This window comes from Mytilus edulis, chromosome 1 (genome assembly GCF_963676685.1).
Source record: "Mytilus edulis chromosome 1, xbMytEdul2.2, whole genome shotgun sequence".
In the NCBI taxonomy this organism is placed as follows: domain Eukaryota; kingdom Metazoa; phylum Mollusca; class Bivalvia; order Mytilida; family Mytilidae; genus Mytilus; species Mytilus edulis.
In genome coordinates, this window is record NC_092344.1 from 79,487,482 (window position 1) to 79,496,813 (window position 9,332).

Here is a 9,332-nt window from a genome sequence, read left to right on the forward strand (position 1 = left end):
TATATGTGTTCTTTGTCTATGCCATTACCCAATTCTTTATTATGATCTGCATGTCACATGTGTCAGTGGATATATAACTTATTAGTTACTGTACTTAATAATCTCCCTGCAGAGGAACATATAATTGAAGCTGCATGTCAATTTCCTGAATCAATCTTCATCAGATAAGCTTGAAAATTAAATGTGGTAACTTTGATTTGTCGAATAAGCAATATGTATTTCCTTACAAGTTCACTTTGTTCATTGTGCCAGATTGGCTATTATCATCACTTGGAGTTCTGCATCAGTTCATTGTTGTCGCAACAATATTTACAAAAATCTTTTCCTCTGTATATAAGTACCTGATCAATCAGAACAGAAAACTAGCCACTCTCATCAGACTTGCCATGACTTCCTACCCAGTGTCTGTCCTCCATTGTCATCAGTCAAATTATACTAAAATAATTTCCTTTGAAGCTACAGCAGAGAGAAATACTGTACCCTATCTATGTCTCCTGCTGTAGTGCCAATCATCCTCAAGTTATATGATGCAACCATTATGTACACTGAAAAGGTCTTGGCTTGGCAAACGAGAAAGTACATAGTTTTGAGGTTGGCATAAACATGGTCAATTGTATAACCATGAGAAAAAAGGTCAATGCCATCTTTATCTACAGTCAACCTGGGGTTGCTTTGATCATGTTACTGATTCCTCTAGGTGAGGGTACATCAATCCTTTTGTTGTCAGTAGGATTGAGCAGCTGAGACACAAAATATCCCTCTCTGTTCATCAATTTTGAATAATAATGAGAAAAATAAAAAATATATATCCTATCATACTTTTTTAGCAAAGAATAAGTGAATAATGATATTACGCTATTTTTCATGGAAATAAATTTTGACAAATAGTAGATGTATTTACAACTGTTGTTGTTAAATATTATCATCAGAGTCGGTAGTATATTGTTATGTGCTGGTTTTTAAGTTGTTTGATGTAATGTATCCGTTTTTATTCTGTAGTTAGTCACCTCTTCGGTTTTATCAGTTATATCTATTATATAGTCTTTTTATAAAAATTTACTGTTTGCAAAAGTATGAATTATTCTAAATAATAAGGATGTTCTTATCCCAGGCAGATAACCCTAGACGTATTGGTCACAACATTTTGAAATTGTTGGTCCCCGGTGCTCTTCAACTTTGTACTTGTTTTGGCTTTCAAACTTTTCTCATCTGAGCGTCACTGGTTAGTCTTGTATGAACGAAACGCACGTCTGGCGTATTGAATTTTAAATTTGGTACCTTTTGTTGGCTATTAAACGTGTGTTTCTCTGTCCTATTTTTCCTCATTTATTTTTATTGTAGTCTTGTCATGTAATGTCATTTTAAAGGGAAAATTCACGATTTTTTACTTATGGTTTAAATATGTTCATTATGACATAATATATATATTCACAAAGTTTTATCGCTATATGTGCAGTAATAAAGGAGAAATTCAATAATTAATGAAAAAATATTAACTACTTCCTGTAGGTCGTGACGTTTTGTCCTGGTTTTTGCATGCCGGGATTTAAAATACAATCATTAAAAGTCTTGGTTTTTAACTATATTTTAACGTAATTGTAAGCGCACCGATGACTAATGCTATATCTAATAACCATCCGATAATAAGAAATAAAACGCACAGACGTGCAGTTGTACACATTCATGAGATAATTTTTCTATATTTCCCTAAATATTTCGATTTATTTTTGTAGACAGCACAAGAAATTTTTATTATTATTATTTTGCTTTAATATATGCTTTTTCATACTGATAAAGTGAATAAATTGAAGTATATAACTTTAAACTGTTAAGACAATGTATAGGTTTACGCTTATTGACCTTTTACTATCTACGTTATAACTAGGTTGATGCGATGTGTGTATTATTCTCCGAAGGTAAAATGTTATTTGCAGATTGGTAATTAGCTTGGCCTCTAGGGCACTCCGTGCCAGGTGCGACTGTCTATTCGGATCAGTGGATTATAAGACAGGAGGTCGCGTTTAATACACAAATTTAAAATACACTTTCAAGGTGTTGACAAATACAAGCGAATTGCCGTGGAATTATTTAATTATATTTGATGCTATTATTTTATTTGAATTCAAATAAGTAACTAAACTAAAAAATGAACCGGTTAAAGTATGGAAATTAGTTTTCGGAATAAAATGATATACACTCTTATGATTTATTTATGTTTTTTAAAAAGGGAAAATAGAACTAGTTTTACAAAAGCATTTTAATTGTCTTATGAAGGCAAAAATGTACGGGAACACTTAAATTTAGACATTTGAAAGCCATGATCAAAGAAAGGTGTACCTGTATTACATTTTTACTTCTAGCGTTTGGCATTAGATTCAAGCTGAGACTACTATAACCGTTGACAGTCTCAGATTTAAGTGAGGTCGGAAGGGTTAAGCTTATGAAAATAATTATCTGATATCATTTGGATTATGGAAGGAGCTATACTATAAAAATACATAAATTTATTACCAATACACTCGAGATCAAAGGTTGTTAATTTTGCTGTTCAAGTTTACTTTTACTCACATATTGTTATATTTTGATTTGAGCGTGCTTGTTTCTATATGACATTTTTTTCAGTTCTCTTATCGTTAGACGAAAGCAAACCTGCACAGTATATTCTGCATTTGTATAATCCGAAGTTTACAAATTGATATTCTTATGTTACATGTAAAATGAATGAACAGTTATTAAAATAAAACGGCATTCATTTCAAAAGATACCACTGTTTTCTAGAGTGAAAATGAAGTCACATATGTGAAGATAAAAACTAGACGAATTACTTATATGAAAATAACGGTAATAAAAATTATATATAAAAACGGAAGAATAGGTGCTGAAATATAAAAGAAAAGTAAAATTGAAATTAGATAGCAGTGGGATAATAATCTAAACGTATTCTTACAATCACATTTAAATAAATTGTTAGATTTTGTAAACAGGGTGTATATCACGGACAGTTTTATATTGGTATGGTATATTTTATAAATTTTACCTGTGCACACCTGGTTCACTCGCGATCACGCATGTGATTCATTGACCTTATTCATTGTGTATTAAATTAAACAAGCCTGCCAGGAAGTCGACCGTTACAATACCCGAATATGTCACATTTACAATACCCCGGTAATTACCTGTATTATGCTGATAACAAGAAGACAAGTTTTTGAACGTGGGTCAAGTTAGGTAAAAACCCCAAAATAAGCTAAAAATATACGTCAGAAAAAAAAGCATTTAAAAAAACTTTTACATAGGAGATAAAATCTCAGTTTATAATAAGTATCTCCGGACTTTTTTTTCACTTTATTGAGACTACTTTAACATTATTATAGCATAATTCATACAATACTTGATACTGTATCTGGGTGCCAAAAATGTAAATTTATTGACCAGCTAAAACCATTGTACGATATTATGTCATTTACAGCTTTTTAACCTGACCTCAGCATTGTACGTTGAATATTTAACACTCTTAAAAAAATAAGATTTTTTTTAAAGTATTTTTTAAATTATTCTTATCAATCTTAGTGAAGCATTACTTGATTTGATGATTTTGAAAACTATGTAGACTTCTTCAGCTTCCATTACTTGGTCGGGTAGAAAATCCACCAGCTTGACAAGTCATATTAACACTGATTAACGGACATGTCATGCCGTGTACTAGGACTTTGTGGTAATTAGATATCCGTGGTCATTAGTTTTCAAGATGGTGTCTTGCCGAAAATTTAGAGTCGATTTTAAAAACCTAATAACTCACTTATCTAGACAAATAAAGCTTTAATATTTTGAGTATGTGCTTATTTATTTAGGATGAACATAATATCAAATATTTATTTTTTTGCGAATTTTCCCTTTAATGTTATATTTAACATTGCCATTAAAGCGGGAGGTTTCGCATGCCACAAAACCAGGTTCAACCCGCCATGTTTTTTTCTTAAAATGTCCTGTACCAAGTCCGGAAAATGGCCATTGATATATTATAGTTCGTTTCTGGATGTGTTACATTTTAATGTTGTGTTTCTGTTGTGTCGTAGTTATCTTATATTAAAAGCGTTTCCCTCCGTTTTAGTTTGTAACCCGGATTTGTTTTTTTCTCAATCGATTTATGAATTTCGAACAGTGGTATACTACTGTTAACTTTGTATAAGATAATTATGAAATAACAGCAACCTTAACATGTATTTAATCTGAATTGCACCCCTCTTTCCCTTATTATATTTTACAAGAAGTCCATTGTTAAGGCATATACTAGTAATGGACTTCTGAAATATTGACATTCAAGCGGCGCATCTGGCCTTCCACTCTTTACAGTGTACGTGACCACCCCAAGACTGGTGCAATGAATATTTATTTTCATGTACATGCTATAAGATGTGTTATCTTACATTGAAATACAAAATATTTTATCATGACAGAATATTGCTTTTGATAGAGATGCTAATATTTAAACCATTACAATTAAGTCATGTTTGGAAAATTTTCGTACGTGATGCCTTCAGCTATAATTGTCGATGTTTTTCAATGTTTGATTCAAACTACTCTTAATGTATATAATCATTTATTTATTCTATTATAACAGAAGATGTGTTTTCAAATGAATAAATGAATTGATTATTACGAAGAATTTGAGTAAATAGATACAACACCCAACATGCACTTGAATTCGTTATTATTTTTAAATTTCACTCTTAATTTTCCCCATTAGTCCAGCTGGGGATTTTATGATCAAGATTCTGGATGAACTATTTTTCCGGTAATAACTTAATTCACGTGAAACATTTTTGTTTGTTTTAAAACAAAACAGCTATGCTGCTTATATAATTTGGAGATCATATCAAATAAATAACCTTTTTACTTTGCTTTGCGATTCTCCAACAACATTTTCGCGGTTTTCTATTAGTTTTTATCTTATATATACAATGCATATAATTAATTATGTGATAAACAGTTTGGAAAAGAAAACGCAATGTCCTTCGTGAAATCAGATTAGGACTTTGTCAATACATTTAGCTGCTTCAGTCTATAATTTAAGCACATGGTCACTGAATCTCGAGAAAAAACAAACGTTCTTATTTCAGTCATTTTAAAAAATGTACATATTTCGCCAATCGGTTATTGTCTATTGTCTGTTTAATTTGTAAGTTTGACATAATTTTTTCAATTTAACATAAGAGTTTACACATTGTGCAAGATCGTACATGCAAAAATTAGTGTTCAAAAAGTTTCATATTTTTTTTTATATTCGTTGAAGTATGAACATTCGCCAATTTCCATGCGTTTATCTTTGATAATTAACATTTTCATTTAAATTATATGTGGATTAACGTGCAATTAAAGGTGAACAGAATGACTGTTTTCATTTAGTAACATCATACAATTGAAAATAAATAACTTTCCATGTTTCAAATCATGAAAACTTATATTCCACAGTTACAGGAATGTCTGTTCATAAATATGTGTCCTTCCTGTTACTATTTATTTGTTTACGGAATAAAATTAGTTTCCCCCTTCAATAACGGCGTTTTTTATGGTGACGTCGTAGGCGTTGTAGATACAGGACGTAACGACATGGTGAAAATTTTTATGTGGAAAGATTTTGGTCATCAGAATCAAAAGATCTGCAAGTACTGATGTATGCGTACCTTTTTATAATGTCTTTAATAAATAATTGCAATTGCATACGACTAATGAAACGTTTGTTACCGTAACTTAGGCATGGAAACGCTACATCAATTATTAGGGAGCAACTATTTCAAACCAATTTGTGTTATGTACTAATTTTTCCATCCTGTTAGTGTCCCTCCTGTTACAAAGACAATGATAGCAGGAGGAACAAAAATGGTAACAGGATAGGCATACTTTGTAAGAAACTCAAAATGCCTCTTACTTTATCGCAAAAAAATTGTGCAACTATTATTTAGAATTCAGTTGCCGATATTACTGTACAACTATAATTCAAGCGTGTCATATAAAATACGCATTGTTTCTCTTCAATACTCTTTGAATGCCTTACCCTTTGCGATTTGTACTTAAAAATATTTTCTTTGGTACTTGAACCTAATGTGGTTCATTTTGTTCCTTGGTCTATTATTTTGTTCTGCTTGGGTTGTAAAACTATCATCATAACTTGCCAACGTTTGTACTGCTTTCTTGATGACATGATACTTTCTCGTTACAGGAAAATAGAGATACAGACATTGCGAGACGACAGCAACACTTCTGACACAAAATACTGTCAGTGGGGGGAGGGGGTGCATAACATATAAATGTGGGTGTATGATACCTCCGGTTGTGGTTCGACCCCCCCCCCTTGCCCCTATTCATAAATTAGTAATGTGAAAATCCCTTTTCCTTCACATATATATTTCACAGCTACCACGATCTTACTTTGATAACTATTTACACCACTGGGTCGATACCACTGCTGGTGGACGTTTTGTCCCCGAGGATATCACCAGCCCAGTAGTCAACACTTCTGTGTTGACATGAATATCAATAATGTGGTCATTTTCATAAATTTCCTGTTTACAAAACTTTGTATTTTTCGAAAAACTAAGGATTTCTTTTCCCAGGTTTGGATTACCTTAGCCGTATTTGGCACAACTTTGTGGACTTTTGGATCCTCAATGCTCTTCAACTTTGTACTTGTTTGGATTTATAAACATTTTGATATGAGCGTCACTGATGAGTCTTATGTAGACGAAACGCGCGTCTGGCGTACTAAATTATAATCCTGGTACCTTTGATAGTATAGTAGTCAACACTTCTGTGTTGAGATGAATATCAATAATGTGGTCATTTATATAAATTTCCTGTTTACAAAACTTCGTATTTTTCGAAAACCTAAGGATTTTCTTATCCAAGGTATAGATTACCTCAGCCGTATTTGGCACAACTTTTTGGAATTTTGGATCATCAATGCTCTTCAACTTTGTACTTGTTTGGATTTATAAATATTTTGATATGAGCGTCACTGATGAGTCTTATGTAGACGAAACGCGCTTCTGGCGTACTTAAGTATAATCCTGGCACCTTTGGTAACTATTTACTTCAATGAGATGATATTAGGAGATAAAAAGATTAGAACACAGATTTTAGTCTACAGTAGGTGCACATCATGTACGTATGACCAATAAATTGATATAAGAATTTCTACCCATTGATATATTGCCGTCTTAAAGTTGCAGGTCATTGATATATTTGTCATTCCAAATATAAATACCCACACCAGCGGCAAATCTGTGTGTATTATTCATTTTTATAATGACAGAACCCTCCTTTTTAGAACGCCCCCGTGCTTTTATTTGCCAAAATCATTGAAAGACAAAAGCTGCTACAACTTCCAGAATATTGGTTATCATTCCGAATCCAAACCAAATCAGAAGCTCTTCGTGAACTTATGGAGTGGATCCAAAAATCAAAGAATGACCAGCCTTCAGTGTTAAAATGTGTCAGAAACTAAATATATGTATATCAGAATCATTGACAATAAACAAATGTTTTATTTGAATTTTTGTTCAGTTGTATTATTGTGTTCTTTAACATGTCTTCATGTTTTTAATCATATGAAATTAGTTTTGCTTTTTACGCCTACATCGTCAATCTTCCCTAAGACGGTACGATGGTTGGTTGTTCTGGTGATTGGTTAGCCTCCAGTGGACACTTAAAGGCATATTCAGGAAGAGAATAAATAAAGACCAACCTGCTGAACTCAATCTTAAATGCAGTAGTTCACAGAAAGGCATATCATCTAATTTACACTGATTTTTACGACTTGCAGCAACCCTATCTTATTTCACACTTAGCGAAAAAAGGAGCAAATACCAATTTTCATTTGATTTTGTTTTGTTTTGTTTGTTTGACCCGGACATGCATGATACATGTATAAATGGTTCGTGTATAATGTTAAAGTAACTATAACTTTCGTTTGTATCCCTAGGAAATTTAAAAACGAGCTTTTTTATTATTGATTTTTGTGACCGAAATTATGTTTTGTCTCTACTGTTACCACCTTGTCCTAGCTGTTACTGCCTTTGTTCGTTCCCGTTACCCCCAAAAATGTTTAAGATAATTTTTACAATCAACATAACTGATCTTTTGACTAAGTTTCCAGTCAGTATTATTGAAAAGGGACATAATAGTAAATTTTCGCTGTCAATGTCACCCCAATTTATTTTTAAGAGCGTTTGCAAAATAAGAAATGTGATGATTTTTCTGAACGTACAGAGTATCTGCAGATTTTTTTTTGGGTGATCTACATAAATGATAAATGTAAATGTGATTTCAAATGAACACTGTTATGCAAATGTGAGCCACACTTTTCATTGGATATTTTCTTTTCTGTTATCACTTTTGCTATCAGTTAAAAAAAGTAACAGGATGTACAAAACTGAACACCAGTTGGCACACCATTTACAAAAATTGTTATTGGGGGTTGGTAAGATTGCATATTTTGAAAAAAATGTTTACAAAGCAATATGCTATTGGCTCTTTTAATTAATTTGCATTTATTTTACCTTTTTTGGGGGAAAAGTTCAGATTCCGAATTTGTACTTTAATTTGAAATGACTGATTTATGCAAATAAAAAAAAATGATAACAAAATCTGATAAAAAAATGTGTCCAACGATAGCCACTCAACTAATGCCGCCTAACTTGGGCGAGACACATTGCATGTTGCGAGGGTAAACATGTATACGAACGCTCAAACATTCTCTTACCTTAGAGCTTGGTGTAACAGCACAATTTAAGAACATAGATTAAGGATTAGATCGACACAAAGCAATTAAAAAAAAAAAAAAAGAAGACGAAAGCACAAAAATGATATTGCTCGCAGTTCAAAGCCAATTACAACTACGTAAGAAATTAGCTATAAGTAACAATGAGTACTCTCAAATCTGTACTTGGTGTCTTTGGTGTTGTGGGGATGTATTAATACCCTTCAATGTCTTGTCTCTTATTGTGACTTGTTTTCTCCATGGTGTGAACAATCTGAGGAATTAAGCCTTTTTCAACTGATTTTTATAGTTTGTGATTATCTGCTGTGCTGTTTCACCACTATTCCAGGTTATGGGTGTGTAGTCCCGCAAACATGTTAAAACCGCCTCATTTTGTATGTACCTGACCCAAGCCAGGACCCTATAATTCAGTGGTTATCAGTTGTATATCATATTCGTTTTCCGTTCATTATTTAATACATAAATCAGTTGTCTCGTTGCCAATTATACCACTTCTACTTATTTGTTTATTAAAATTTCAATTATAATCCATGGATTATAGAGAAATGTTCGT